Below are 7,672 nucleotides of genomic sequence, written 5' to 3' on the forward strand. Positions count from 1 at the left end.
GCATTGGTGTGAGGAATGGGACACCACTGAACAGATGTACCATTACTTTCAGACACGTGGGCATGAGGAACCTGCTGTCATCTTTGGCCCCTCCGACTCCTTCCTTAACTACATTTAATGAACTCACACCCATCCACCAACTGCTTGCTGAATGAATGACCTGGCCACCACCTGTGATCAGAAGTCTACCAATCAAAGCACTAGATTTGCCTATACTCCGTTTCACGATAACTTGGCGAACTGTGGAGGCTACAGCTCCTGGGAGCCAAAAGAGCGTTTGAGCGAGGCGTGCGACACTGTCACGGGAGACTTCGTGTCACTGCGCCAAATGCAAGACCCGGAGGAACTGACTGCCATCTGCTGGCCAAGAGTCATCTGCTGCGAAACCAACCAACTTCGGATGAACATTCACCAGCGCAACATTGGCGTATGGTAAAGTAGTGATCTCTTTGGGAACAATTCATGAGAGTACCATACATTCAATTAATAGCAAATATGTGGCGGGTGCTAATGCCAGGGCCCAGTGCAACGTTTGAGTGGAAGCGGTGGATTAGACGGCTGCAATCATTCACATATCGTTCAAACGTCATATTGTTCCCAAAAAAGGGTTAATCCGTATTAGTATCATTGAAAAGTAACATGTCTTCGTCTTTCGTACTGGGTAGTGTGGCGGACAAAAGGGTCTGACTGCAACACTACTAAAAGTAAAAGAAGCCTAGAACTACCTTTTGTCACAGACAATGCTGTTGCTGTGGCGGTAACGAGGCCTCCGTGGCCTCGATTATGGAGTGTGGTCACGGCGGTAGGGGAGGGAGCCTCCTTTCCTAAGACCCTGGTACGGCACCGTGCCGCTCAGGCTGACGGTGTTTCCTTCTGTCCGGTGTTTATTGTTATACATTGCAAACAGTTTACCGGCAGCGGTGTCGTCACTCTGCACATCATGATGATGAGGACAACATTTATCTGTCCAGAGATGGGGTCAAGGAAGAGGGAGTGTTGAGAGAGCCTCCCCCTCTCCCCCCGTTGTTATTTTCCCTGAATATGCAAACGATTGACATACCTGTGGCGTGAATGTCCCTTGTCGCATCGGACTTCGTCTTTTTATACCTGGATTTTTCGTTTTCCCAACGCCTCTGCAGTTGCTTAGCGCTTCATGGGCAGACGTTTGGCTGGCTGTTATACTTGGTGCTGAGTTTCTCCCATGCTTTAAGTTTAGCCTCCTTCGAGCAGTTGTTTGTCTTTTTGTTCTCCAGAACTTGCACATGTTTTGTCACAAGCACTTGTAAGAGCACCTTCTCTTTCGCAGCATAAATAAAGCGGACCCCTGCGCGCTCTTCAGAATCGGCCATTTCCGAGTCGTTAGTGTCCTCCATCGTTCGTCGTGCGAGGTGGCGAGGTGACAAAGCAGGGCTCCATGGAAGACTATGGATGGCAATGACACGAACAACGATTTGGATAACTATTGACGATACGACAACAAAAGATCCCGTGATTCGATGCTGCTGGACGCAGACAGCTAATGCGCTTTTTGCCGGACAAGGTAACGACTTTGTCTATTTTATCGCTCTAACACATCGAAACTTTACGCTGCTTTAATAAAACTTGTAGTTCACTAATTTGGTGTTTGTATGGTACACTTTTTTAGATAACACAAATGAATATATTTATTTTCCACGTGAAAATTGTGTTTTGAATAAAATGTCTGGCTATAATCTCGCTTCCAGACGTCCTCAAGCTGGTTGGAGTGGAGAATGGTATCTCAAGTTCACTCGAGTTCGAGTGAGTGCCGATTTGCGTCCATGAATATGAATGGCACTTAAAGGGGAGGCGCGCGTCCATACTCCACCCAAGTCGAGTTGAGTGTGGAGTCGAGTAGGGGAACATTTATGAATACGGTGGTCAAACTTTGATGTCGCTGCACTGGCACAGATCGCGCAGGAACTTAAAATTCGGCTTCGGGAAATTGTTTTTTTACTTCAGAGACCCGAGTTCCCAAGTTCCGAATTTTGAGGGTAATGTTCAGGCATCATTTTCAATCATTTCGGATAATAAAAAAAAAAAATATATGATTTTGACCTGTCGGTGCCCCTTTAAGAAACAGAAAAAATGAGATTGCACTTCGAAATGATTTGACGGGGTTGCAGCCTTGTTCAATAACTTGACCAGATTCAAGAGTGTAGGGGAGAATAAGTTAAATTTAATCGTCCCGAAAATGATTGCATTCCGCCCTTCTTAAATGAAGTAGTTTTATCTCCATTTGATGTTTCAGAGAGATTCCTGGTGTATAGCAGATGAAAGTATAACACACATTTGTCATTCTGTGATGCCTTCATTCATCAGCTGATGCACCTATTTTATAAAATACATAAAGTCCATCAGGTCTGCTGTCTCCTACATGTAAAGACTGAGCGTTGGGCACTTCAACTTTTACAAGAATAGGTGAGAACTCCTTCAGATGACAGGAACCACATATTTGCTCACTGTAAGGGAAAGAGTAGCACAGCAAGACTACAGACAAGAGTTTCTGAAATCCTAAATTTAGACATGAGCCATCGTCAACATTACCGATTCATACCTAAGGACAACATGAGGCCCTTGAGCTCGAAGAAAGCACACAGAACACAGTATCATCCTGTACATGCTTTGGGCAAGTCTTCCTTTATGCATGTGTGTACCTTCTTCAGTGCAAGTGTCTTGAAGATAAAAATTGTCGTGTGCTGAAATACTGTTTTTATACGAGCTGGCATACGACAAGGCTTTCTGGTTCCTTGTGTGTGCTGGCTTGAGGTGATGCTGGATACCTCGGAGATATGGTGGGTGTAGGACAAAATGGCCCTTGAAAAAATGGTGAAGGACAAAATGGTCTCAGACAACATGGTCCTGGACAGAATGGTCCTAAGTGCAGGGCCAGACAGAACGGTCCCAAGTGATTTGTTGACTTTTTGCGTGCTCTTTGAAGTTTTAGTGAACTGCTACTCTGAAGCTTTAGTTAATATTCTTGTAATGTATAGACCTTTTTTGGAAAGGACGCCGCCATCTTGCAAAAACGGCGTTGACAGCACCGTCTAGTGGCTCATCATTTAGAATAGTGGCGGCGTAGCGATTATCTGGGTAGGCAACGTTGTGGGTATGGGGGGAACTTGGCTCGACTTGGATGGGTACTTGACGGAACTTGCGGGATAAACTGTGTTGGCTTGCAGGCCGTGAACCCGAACTTCCGGTTAGTGGCCACCCATTTCAGGGTGGACGGGACGACGGAGCCACAGCCTTCAAGCATATTTTGCTCAGATGTTTTTCTCTTCCGTGTAATTGGATCATCAAAGCACTCCCGTTTTGTTTTGAGTTGAGTGTACCGCCGCCATGTCGTCCGGTGCGACTTCGGTGATGTCGAGCGGATCGACACGGACGATTGACATCGGAGGTGAGTAAAGGAGAAATGCCGACACTCCGATGTCGCATTTTTCACACCGTGTGGTGGTCTTCCCATGGCAATGAGCACACCTTGTTTGCTTGTCTTGAGGGATCACTGTGTGGTCAATGCGGTCAAATCGGCTTTGGGCTTCCAGTCAAATGCTTCAAAATGTACCATTCAAATGAGTACATGTGCCTAGTGTCCTATATGTAGGACGGCTACAAAAACTCAGTTCGAAAAATTGTTTTTTTAATAAAAGGTTGATTCCGCTTTCTGAGGTCCCAGAAGCAATTATTACGGGAAAATAAATCACTTTTCTTAATTTCCCCAAGTTCAGGCACATATGGGTTAAAGTAGATATGTGTGCTACTTGCTTCTTTTTGTTTGGCAAATCCAACTAACCTCTTGTTGCATAAATAGTTCCAAGACATTTCGAATTCACTTCTGAAACTGGAGTTATGTTCAATAGTCGAGTTCAACATTTGCTCTTACCGGTTGCTGGGGGCTGCTGTGCAGAGAAAAAACCGAAAAGTCATTTTCACTGGACAACAAAGAGTGAGCTGACAAGTTAGTGCAACTGTCTGCTCACCATGCTGGGTGGCCTGTTGGATCCTCCCACAATCGTGACTGTAAGCAACTGGGGCCTAACTTTTGCGGCAGCAGCGGTCGCTGGGGGCTCCTGTGCAGAGAGAAAACCGAAAAGTCATTTTCATGAGACAACAAAGAGCGAGCTGACCAGCAAGCGCAACTGTCTGCTCACCGTGTTCGGTAGCCTCGCGAACCCTTTCACAGTTGTGAATGTCGGCAAAGGGAGGCCAACGTCTGCAACAGCAGCGGTCGCTGGGGGCTGCTGTGCCAAGAGGAAACCGAAAAAAAGTCATTTTCACTAGAAAACAAAGAGCGAGCTGACCAGCAAGCACAACTGTCTGCTCACCGTGTTCGGTAGCCTCGCGGACCCTTGCACAATCGTGACTGCCGGCGAGGGGGGATCAACGTCTGCGGCAGCAGCAGTTGCTGGGGGCTGCTGTGCAGGGAGAAAACAAAAAAGTCATTTTCATGAGACAACAAAGAGGGAGCTGACCAGCAAGCGCAACTGTCTGCTCACCGTGTTCGGTAGCCTCGCGGACCCTTGCACGATCGTGACCGTCGGCGAGGGGGGACCAACGTCTGCGGCAGCAGCGGTTGCTGGGGGCTGCTGTGCAGAGAGAAAACCGAAAAGTCATTTTCACTGGACAGCAAAGAGTGAGCTGACAAGATAGTGCAACTGTCTGCTCACCATGCTGGGTGGCCGAGTGCTTCCCGAACCAGTTGGCGGCTTCGGCCCAATGTTAGTGGCAGCAGTGTGTCGTGGTGACTGTTGTGCAGAGAAAAAATGGTCAAGCAATTAACAATGTGCAATATAGGGCAAGACAAGGGGCAAGTGCAAAGGTCCGTTCAACACGCTGGGTAGCTGAGTGGTTCTCAAAACAGTTGGTGCACAAGGCCTGACGTTAGTGACAGCAGTGTATGCTGGCAACTGCTGTGCCGAGCAAAAAACGGAAGTCATTTTCACTAGACAACGAAGCGAGCTGTGAAGTAAGTGCAACTGTCTGCTTACCACATTGGATAGCTGAATCGTTCCCAAAACAGTTCGTGAACAAGGGCCAATGTTAGTACCAGCCATGGATTCTGGTGCCTGCTACGTCATGAGAAAAGTGGGCAGACAATTGACACCATACAATGGGGGACAAGATGAGAGGCAAATGGAAAGGTCTGCTTACCACACTGGATAGCCACATGGCTGTCAACAGAGTTGGCGGCTGAGGCCCTACATTTGTGGCAGTGCTTGCCAGTGGTTTCTAACAGAGTAACAAAAAAACTTATGTTATCCACCATGCTTGAGCATTTGTGCCTCGTACAGGAAGAATTCAAACAGCTCAAATAAATTATTTAGAAGGGTACCCTCCAAGATAAGGACTCAACTTCAATATGTTTGTACTGCAACATCCATGCACCTTACCTTGACTCCTCCAAAGCACGAGGACGAAGACCACCGCGAGTTCTGGTCGAGCTTCTACAAAAAAAGTAACATTACGCAATCAAGCCTGTTACGCATACAGGTAAGCTCTCGGCAATTGGTACCTGCAACTTGAGCGGTAGAACTTACTCTCGTTCAAGCTGTCTTCGGCCTAGGACAACTTGCAGAACATTCCACAGGTGTGATCAAAACAACCCAAAGTATTTGATAAAAAAAAAAAAAAAAGCCAATAAGGAGGTTTGTGTCTTTATTGACAAACGTTTCCTCGAAGCACGCTTCGTCAGCACTGCACTGTTTCAGCAAAATTCGTTACGAGAACCGCACGCTGTTGCGACATTTCGTCGACAAATCATTAAACTCGCTAGAACTTGATTGGATAAGCATTGAGGTCACTGGCCTCGAATAAATCTAGTGGCATCTAGAGCGCCGGGCTCGTAGGGACGAACTCAATGAAGCAGTGATTGGCGATGAGAGTGGGAAGCGGCCGCCTTAGAAGCCGTAGTCTCGTGCCTGTGGGATCGTGGCGACACACTACGCCTCATAACAGATGGTTACGCAATTGGAGAAAGACGGAATTAGGAGGCCAGCGGCCTAGGCAACCGCTCACCACTCTCAGCGTTGCACTGTCAATTGAGTCTCCCCAATGCCACCAGTGATATTAATGCCACCGCAGAGTCAATATGCATGGCTATGGCGCAAAAAAGCTGTCGACGAACCATCGCAAGCTCTGTTGATGAAATGAACAGGAGTTCGTTTTGATTTAATGAATTGATGCTGAAACCACGACCGACTTTGGCTGAAACACTGCAGCGTAAAACAACCTGTCGATGAAACGCCGCTCGATGAACCGATTGCTTAAAATGTACTTAAACAAATGGCCCACGCTGTGAAATGATGGCATACCTTGCGGTGATATCCCAATCGGAGCATCGGCACTGGGTTGGAGACGGTCCGCTTGCCGTCGACGAAGTGATCTGAGCACACCCTTGACGATGAGTTTGGGACAAAGCCCTCACGATTGACGTTCGCAATCCACTGTCGTCTTAACTCGGAATCCGTCGGGAACGCTTGAAGAACAAACATGTTGCAACCACACTCGCATTGCGGCTTCTTGTGCTCATCGCACCACTTGGCACGGCTGCGCTTCCGTTTGGAAAAATTGTTACTACACCCGAACACGACGCAATAATAGCCCGCCGATCTACAATTTTCTGACATGTTACACAATAAAGAGAAACTATTCAAAAGTAGCCCACGGACAAAGCAGCATGCCTTCGAGAAACGTGACGCGCTCGACAACACCGTCAGTAAGCCTACTCGCCCATACCCTGCGCGGTTGCATACCCTGTGCCCGAATGATGCACCGGGTATTCACTGGTTCGAGGGTGCGAGTAGGTCAGTTGCGCGCTGGGTTTGGGGTTACACGAAAAAGGTCTATATTTTAATGTATTTATGGTTTTCGTGATATATTTGAGGGAACAGCGAAAGAGGCCCAAAAATTTATTTGATTCCTATTATCGCTCACTCGGCTCTGTCCTCTATTCGCATAAGTCGTGCACTGTACAAAGTTGGAGCTTGGAAGTCACTGCACAAATGCACATGCTCGCTCTAAAAGCGCAAGGTCGCAATGAACTCTGCGATTGACGGGACTAGCTTGTAATAACATGCACAAAAAAGTCAATGGACGCCTTTAGTATTGTTTTCAGCACTGCTTGATTAGTCCTATGAGCTGGTAGTGTTGGCTGCATTGTGACTTTAGTGGAATGTACTATAGGTACAAGAAGAAAATAGAAAAATATCTGACAACCTTAAAATGCGGGCCATTCACCCTTGTTGGTGTTGGGCTGGTGGCAGCTGTTAAAACCCGTTAACTGACGTCTAACTCCTGGTTAGCTCAGTTGGTAGAGTGCTTCACTGGAGATGAAGAGGTCCCTGGTTCGATACCAGGACCAGACAAATTTTGTCAGTCGCACACCAGTCACCTTGCTGTGTTTCAAGATTTGTGTTTATCCTTTCTCCCCCTTGTTCCCTCTTTCTAGGGATTATCGTTAACAATGAGAAGCTTGTTGAACATGATAGAGATAAAGAATGTGCAAATCAATGTAGGGCCTTGCTCCCGAAGACCGTATGAGCACTCGCTCGTCTGCTAGTGTACATCAGCACATCCCCAGAATTCTCTGCATGTGCAGTGCAAGGTAGAAATTTCTGGAAAGGCCCATAAACAAATGGAAATAACACAATGT

At 47.0% G+C, this 7,672-nt stretch overlaps 1 non-coding gene across 1 annotated transcript; it reads left to right on the plus strand.

Annotated features, from left to right (window-relative positions):
- Positions 1–7,305: 7,305 nt before the first annotated feature.
- Positions 7,306–7,385, plus strand: Trnas-gga. Its single transcript has one exon. It is a non-coding gene; the product is annotated as a tRNA-Ser (tRNA).
- Positions 7,386–7,672: the final 287 nt, after the last annotated feature.

Source organism: Ixodes scapularis, unplaced genomic scaffold (assembly GCF_016920785.2).
Source record: "Ixodes scapularis isolate PalLabHiFi unplaced genomic scaffold, ASM1692078v2 PGA_scaffold1__304_contigs__length_218370807, whole genome shotgun sequence".
NCBI classification, from domain to species: Eukaryota; Metazoa; Arthropoda; class Arachnida; order Ixodida; family Ixodidae; genus Ixodes; species Ixodes scapularis.